Source organism: Schistocerca piceifrons, chromosome 1, assembly GCF_021461385.2.
Source record: "Schistocerca piceifrons isolate TAMUIC-IGC-003096 chromosome 1, iqSchPice1.1, whole genome shotgun sequence".
Taxonomy (NCBI): Eukaryota; Metazoa; Arthropoda; class Insecta; order Orthoptera; family Acrididae; genus Schistocerca; species Schistocerca piceifrons.
Genome location: NC_060138.1, coordinates 597376663 through 597385194, shown reverse-complemented (window position 1 = coordinate 597385194; position 8532 = coordinate 597376663).

The following is an 8532-nucleotide window of genomic DNA, read 5'->3' as shown; positions in this document are numbered from 1 at the left end:
AGGATATAAGATGAACATCAACAAAAGCAAAACGAGGATAATGGAATGTAATCGAATTAAGTAGGATGCTGCTGAGGGAATTAGATTAGGAAATGAGAAGCTTAAAGTAGTAAAGTTTTGCTATTTTGGGGAGCAAAATAACTGATGATGCTCGATGTAGAGAGGATATAAAATGTAGACTGGCAATGGCAAAGAAAGCATTTCTGAAGAAGAAAAATTTGTTAACATCGAGTATAGATTTAAGTGTCAGGAAGTCGTTTCTGAATGTATTTGTATGGCGTGTAGCCATGCATGGAAGTGAAACATGGATGATAAATAGCTTGGATAAGAAGAGAATAGAAGCTTTCGAAATGTGGTGCTACAGAAGAAAGCTGAAGATTAGATGGGTAGGTCACATAACTAATGAGGAGGTATTGAATAGAATTGGGGAGAAGAGGAGTTTGTGGCACAACTTGACAAGAAGAAGAGACCGGTTGGTAGGACGTGTTCTGAGGCATCAAGGGATCACAAATTTAGTATTGGAGGGCAGCGTGGAGGGTAAAAATTGTAGAGGGAGACCAAGAGATGAATACACTAAGCAGATTCAGAAGGATGTAGGTTGCAGTAGGTACTGGGAGATGAAGAAGCTTGCACAGGATAGAGTAGCATGGAGAGCTGCATCAAACCAGTCTCAGGACTGAAGATCACAACAACAACAAATGAGAACAAATTTTATAAATTGATAAATTATTATTCATTCACGTATTAGACATTTTAAAAACTAAAACTCCTATCACATTTATCAAAACAGAAGACTTGTGAATTGTTGAACATGTGAAAACGCATTCTGTTCCCTTGCTCATTGGTACAATGCAGTATCAGCATATTGTTCGCATACGAACCTGGCTGCTGTCGCTTTGTTAACATATAGAGCACTAGTCACGCGATGTTACCAACTTTTCTCGTTTACGGCCGTTTGTGTTTACTTTTTCCTAGACGCCCATTTACGCCTATACATGATGCATTATTCTTTCTCACGCACCAGCAGACAAGCAAAGCGTTCATATTCTACATCTACATATGCATCTACATGGATACTCTGCAAATCACATTTACGTGCCTGGCAGAGGGTTCATCGAACCACCTTCACAATTCTCTATTATTCCAATCTCGTATAGCGCGCGGAAAGAATGAACACCTATATTTTTCCGTACGAGCTCTTATTTACCTTATTTTGTCGTGGTGATCGTTCCTCCCTATGTAGGTCGGTGTCAACAAAATATTTTCGCATTCGGAGGAGAAAGTTGGTGATTGGAATTTCGTGAGAAGATTCCGTCGCAAAGAAAAACGCCTTTCTTTTAACGATTTCCAGCCCAAATCCTGTATCATTTCTGTGACAATCTCTCCCATATTTCGCGATAGTACACAACGTGCTGCCTTTCTTTGAACTTTTTCGATATACTCCGTCAGTCCTATCTGGTAAGGATCCCACACCGCGCAGCGGTATTCTAAAAGAGAACGGACAAGCGTAGTGTAGGCAGTCTCCTTAGTAGATCTATTACATTTTATAAGTGTCCTGCCAATAAAACGGAGTCTTTGGTAGCCTTCCCCACAACATTTTCTATGTGTTCCTTCCAATTTAAGTTGTTCGTAATTGTAATACCTAGGTATTTAGCTGAATTTACAACTTTTAGATAGACTGATTTATCGTGTAACCCAAGTTTAATGAGTTCCTTTTAGCACTCATGTGGATGACCTCACACTTTTCGTTATTCAGGACCAACTGTCACTTTTCACACCATTCTGATATTTTTTCTAAATCGTTTTGCAGTTTGTTTTGATCTTCTGATGACTTTATTAGTCGATAAACAGAGTCGTCTGCAAACAACCGAAGACGGCTGCTCGGATTGTCTCCCAAATCGTTTACATAGATAAGGAACAGCGAAGGGCCTATAACACTACCTTGGGGAGAGCCAGAAATCACTTCTGTTTTACACGATGAGTTTCCGTCAATTACTACGAACTGTGACCTCTCTGACAGGAAATCACAAATCCAGTCACTTAACTGAGACGATATTCCATAAGCACGGAATTTCAATACGAGCCGCTTGTCCGGTACAATGTCAGAAGCCTCCCGGAAATCCAGAAATACGAAATCAATCTGAAATCATTTATTTATTAATCTTTATTCATCGTAACATCATCTCACTATGACATAGGATTTGTCAAGTTCAATAAATACAAATCAGTAGGCCAAAACATAGAACACACAAAATACATACATGCTTTATTAGGATAGAACAGGTAGCCTACGGGGACAGGACATGTTGTCAGCTGCGGCCTTGATTAAGGAACCATCCTAGCAGTTGTCCCAGCGATCCGGGAAAACCATGGAAAATTCAGATGAGGATGGCCGGACAGAACGGCTCCATCCTCCCGAATACGAGGTCAATGTCATGACAACTGCACTGCCTCATTCGCTATTTCCCTATTGTCTAATGTTCCTTAATTTACACACAATTTGTTTCATGTAACTTGCAATATGAAACATTCACACGTCAAAAAAGTTTTGCGTTACCTCGATTCCGAGAGTTCCGGATCATGTTGGTTGGTTTAGAGACGGGAGAAGGGAGCAAACTGAGAGGTGATCGGTCCCTTGTTTCTAATAAAACAACGCCACAAGTGTGATAATAAAACGGACGAAACATAACAAAACGGAAAAAAGGAAAAGCCACAAGAACGAAGGGAATGCAACGTATACTAAAAGGAACAAAAGAGGACAAGGTAACAACAGAGAGACCCTAGAAACAGAAAAGAGTAAAACATGAAAGCAGATTACGGTGGCTGGCCAACCACGAGAATAAGAAGGGAAAGCCAGCCACTCTGCAACACATTAAAACCTCCACCCTAAAAGCACTGGGGTGGAGGACATAGAGGGACAAAGGACATGCGCTAAAACCTACATCGAAGTATAAAACCCACTCTCACGGATAAAACGTAAAACTAAAGCTGCTGTGGAGGCATTGTCGCCCAACACCGAAGGCAGGATGCTGGGAGAGTCAAAAGTCTGCCGCAGAGCGGCTAAAAGTGGGCAGTCCAGCAAGAGGTGGACGACTGTCATTTGGGAGCCACAGAAGCACTGAGGGGGGGTCCTCGCGACGGAGTAGGTAACCATGCGTTAGCCACGTATGGCCAATGCGGAGGCGGCACAGGACAACTGATTCCCTGCGAGAGGCCTGCATGGAAGACTCCCACACATTCGTAGTCTCCTTAATGACACGCAGTTTGTTGTGGGTGCTGTTATGCCATTCCGTCTTCCAAAGCCGGAAAACCCTGTGGTGTAAGAACACAGGTCAGCTTCGGAGATGCCTATCTCCAGGAGCGGTTTCCGCGTCCCCTGTTTGACCAGTTCGTGGTCGGGGATTTCGACGTGCCCTGGCATTCATACAAACACCACGGAACGGCGGGACTGTTCCAGGGCATAGATGGACTCCCCAATGGACGCTACCAGAGGGTGGCGAGTGTAGCACTGGTCGATAGATTATAGGCTGCTCAATGAGTCAGTACACAGGAGAAATGACTCGGGAGGGCATGAGCGGATGTACTCAAGAGGACGATATATAGCTGCCAGCTCTGCAGTGAAAACACTGCAGCCAACAGGCAAGGTGTGCTGCTCAATATGCGAAGCCTACGTGACCGTCAGCCATTGAGTCGTCAGTGTAAACCACTTCAGAGCCCCAGAACATGCCAAGAATCGAGAGGAAGTGACAGCGGAGAGCGGAGGGGTTAACGGAGTCCTTAGAGCCATGCGAAAGGTCCAGACGAGCTGCGGCCGAGGAGTACACCATGGAGGCGTATGTGAACGGACCGCACGTAGAAGTGGTAAAGGGAAGGACTCCTTAGCCCCGATCCGGGCCGCTGATGCGGGAGATGGACTGGCGCGGGCGGGAAAAGGAGACGGTAACTCGGATGCTCAGGGGAACTATGAATGTGTGCTGCGTAACTGGCGAGCAGTTGCGCACGTCTGATCTGCAGTGGAGGGACACCAGCCTCCACCAGTACGCTGGTCACCGGACTTGTCCTAAAAGCTCCTGTCGCTAATCGAACCCCACAGTGGTGCACAGGGTCGAGTAAATGCAATTCTGAAGGCGCTGCCGAACCATAAACCACACTCCCATAGTCAATTCGGGATTCGACAAGGGCTCTGTAGAGCTGGAGCAGCGTACAGCGATCTGCACCCCAACTGGTGCTGCTCAGGCAACGGAGGGCATTGAGGTGCAGCCAGCAGTTTTGCTTAAGCTGACGAAGATGAGCGAACCAAGTCAATCGAGCGTCGAAAACCAGTACTAGGAATTGATATGTCTCCACTACAGTGAGAGGATCGTCACTGAGGTAAAGTGCAGGTTCCGTATGAACAGTACGACGCCGACAGAAGTGCATGACACACGACTTTGCGGCTGGAAACTGAAATCCGTGGGCTAGAGCCCGTGACTGCACGTTGCGGATGGCTCCCTGGAGGCGCCGCTCAGCAACTACAGTACTGGAGCAGCAGTACGAATTGCAGAAGTCGTCTGTATAGAGAGAAGGTGAGACGGAGGACTCTACAGCTGCTGCTAGACCGTAAATAGCCACTAAAAACAGGGAGACACTCAATATAGAGCCCTGCGGGACTCCAATCTCCTGGATATGGATGGAACTATGGGAGTCACCAACTTGGACACAGAAAGTACGGAGCGACAAGATGTTTTGGATAAAAATAGGGAGTGGTCCCCAGAGACCCCACTCATACAATGTGGCAAGGTTATGATGTCGCCAAGTCGTGTCGTACGCTTTACGTAAGTCAAAAAAGACGGCAATCAGGTGCTGCCGTCTGGAAAAGGCTGTTCGGATGGCAGACTCGATGGACACAAGATTATCAGTGGTAGAGCGACCATGGCGGAAGCCGCCATGAGTGGTAGGTCCGCTGTTGTTGTCTATCTACATAAATGATCTTTTGGATTGGGTGGATAGCAATGTGCGGCTGTTTGGTGATGATGCTGTGATGTACGGGAAGGAGTCGTCGTTGAGTGACTAAAGAATGGCAGGTAATTCTACATACAGATAAATGTAAATTAATGCAGATGAATAAGAAAAAGAATCCCGTAATGTTTGAATACTCCATTAGTAGTGTAGCGTTTGACACAGTCACGTCGATTAAATATCTGGGCGTAACATTGCAGAGCGATATGAAGTGGGACAAGCATGTAATGGCAGTTGTGGGGAAGGCGGATAGTCGTCTTCGGTTCATTGGTAGAATTTTGGGAAGATGTGGTTCATCTGTAAAGGAGACCGCTGTTCTTGAGTACTGCTCGAGCGTTTGGGATCCCTATCAGGTCGGATTGAGGGATGACGTAGAAGCAATTCAGGGGCGGGCTGCTAGATTTGTTACTGGTAGGTTTGATCACGCGAGTGTTACGGAAATGATTCAGGAACTCGAGGGGAGTCTCTGGAGGAAAGGAGGCGTTCTTTTCGTGAATCACTACTGAGGAAATTTAGAGAACCAGCATTTGAGGCTGACTGCAGTACAATTTTACTGCCGCCAACTTATATTTCGCGTAAAGACCACAAAGATAAGATAAGAGAGATTAGGGCTCGTACAGAGGCATAAAGGCAGTAATTTTTCCCTCGTTCTGTTTGGGAGTGGAACAGGGAGAGAAGATGCTAGTTGTGGTACGAGTTACCCTCCGACACGCACCGTATGATGGATTGCGGAGTATGTATGTAAGTGTAGATGTAGATGGAGCCAGCAAGCCACGTGACTCCAGGACCCAACCCAACCGCCGACATTCCATACGCTCCAGCAGCTTACAAAGTACGTTGGTGAAGCTGATGGTCCGATAGCTATCCACATCAAGCGGGTTGTTACCGGTTCTGAGCACCAGAATGATGGTGCTCTCCCACAATTGCGATGGAAAGACGCCATCGCACCAGAACCGGTTGAAGATGACTGGGCCTGGTACCCGGAAAGACGTTTGATCTTTGCCCAGACTTGGGAAGGTGACGTGTGGCACCCAATGGTGGAGATGTCTCTCTCCCAACATTCCTTCTTCCGTTGTTTGATAAGTTAGCGAACACGGGCACGTGGCCGTTTAAAGGCTACGAGGAGCTCCAGGTAAGGTTCCGCTTATGCCGCTGTAGAACTCGCCGACGCTTCTTAATTGCTTCTGCGATTTCCGGCGACCACCAAGGGGCTGCATTACACCTCGGGCACCCTAAAGAGCGAGGGATCGCGTTTTCTGCCGCCGAAACAATTGTGCTAGTCACCTGCTCAACCATCACATGGATGTTACCGTCTGGGGTAGATTCAGCGGTGACAGCAGAGTTAAAAGTTCCCCAGTCCGCCTTGTTCAAAGCCCATTTGGGCAGGCGTCCGTGTGCCTGAAGCTGCGGCAGTGATAGGAAGATTTGAAGGTGGTCACTACCACACAGGTTGTCATGTGCTCTCCGGTGGATAGATGGGAGAAGTCCTGGGCTGCAAACTGATAAATCAATGGCCGAGTAACTACCATGAGCCACACTGAAATGTGTGGCGGCCCCAGTATTTAAGAGGCAGAGGTCGAATTGCGACAGTAAAGTTTCGACATCTCTGCCTCGGCCAGTAAGCATGGTACCACCCCACAAGTGGTTTATGGGCATTAAAATCTCCCAGAAGTAGGAAAGGTTTAGGGAGTTGATCAATCAATGCAGCTAATACATTCAGGGGTACTGCTCCATCTGGAGGAACATATAAATTGCAGACAGTTTTTTCCTGCGTCGTCCTTATTCTGAAAGCCACAACTTCAAGAGGGGTTTGAAGGGGCACATGTTCACTACAGACCGAATTGAGGACATAAACGCAAACTCCACCTGGCGCTTGGTTACAGTCGCTATGGTTCCTTAATTATCCCTTATAGGTGTGGAGGCCATGGGTCCACATTGCTGGGAACCAGGTTTCCTGGAGGGTAATGCAGATAGCAGGTGTAAAGCTTAACAGCTGCTGTAGCTCAGCCAGGTGGTGAAAACACGGCCGCAATTCCACTGAAGGATGGCATCGTGAGACTGGGAAGGCATGGAACATTCAATGAGGCAGTTTACGCATCAGAGTCACCTGCTGCCACCGATTTATTGCCTGAGCAGTCTATATCCATTGTGTCTGAGGGTCTGGCAAGATCTAGGTCCTCAGCCGACGCCAAAATCTCCACCCGATCCTCAGATGCAGAGGTTGTAGGTAGTGGTGGTGTGGGTACCACTGCAATTTCCTTAGTCTCAGGGGTTTCCTTTTTGGATTTCTCCAGGACTGAGGATGAGTGTGAAGCCCTACAACCAGCTGCTTTTGGGCTCTTCAGCCACTGGCAGGTGTCGTCTTTCCCACCAGAAGAAACCTGGAGTGACCCAAGGGTCCCCTTCCTAGCGAGAGAAGCTGAAGAAGATTTACGCTTCTCCAGCTTAGAGGTGGGGACTGATGTCCCCGATGGTTCGGGGGTGTTGCTCTCGAAGTAGGTGGTGCAGGAGCAACAGGGAGGGAAATGCCTCCCACCATCAAGGAGGCAGGTGTAGTATTCCGGCTCCGAGGGGTGAGCTGGGTTGGCAGAGCTGATGGTGCCAGAACTGTTGTAGCGGCGGCGTAAGACGGTGTCATACGCACAGGATGCAGGTGTTCGAATTTTCTCTTAGCCTCAGTGTAGGTCAGTTGGTCCAGGGTCTTGTACTCCACGATTTTCCTTTTCTTCTGGAGAATCCTGCAGTCAGGCGAGTAAGGCGAATGGTGCTCCCCGCAGTTGACACAGATAGGAGGCCGGGCACATTGAGTATTGGGATGTGATGGGCGTCCGCAATCTCGGCATGTGACGCTGGAAGTACACCGGGAAGACATATGCCAAACTTCCAGCACTTAAAGCACCGCATTGGGGGAGGGATATAGGGCTTTACATCACAATGGTGGACCATCACCTTAACGTTCTTGGGCAATGTATCACCCTCGAAGGCCAAGATGAAGGCACCAGTGGCAACCTGATTATTCTTTGGACCGCAGTGGACACGCCGGACGAAATGTTCACCTCGCCGCTCAAAACTGGCGCGCAGCCCATCGTCGGACTGCGAAGGAAGGTCTCTGTGAAATATTATACCCGGGACCATACTTAAGCGTGATGGTTACAGAAACATCCCCCAGCTTGTCACAATCGAGTAACTTCCATGACTGGGCAGAGGATGCTGTTTTGATCAAGACTGACCCAGATCTCATTTTGGACAAGCCCTTTATCTCCCTGGACTTGTCCTCTAAATACTCAACAAAAAACTGAGTCTTAATCATCGTGAAAGATTCCCCATCAGCTCTTGAACATACAAGGTATTGGGGTGAATAAGATCCTCTGCCATCCTTAGCCTGACGTTCCTCCCATGGTGTGGCCATGGAGGGGAACGATTTGGGGTCATACTTCTGTGCATTGAATTGAGCTCGTGATCGCTTCGAGACTGCAGCAAAGCCACCTGGCAGGATGGCCATTGCCGGGAGTCCCGATACCCCAGGGGAATGGG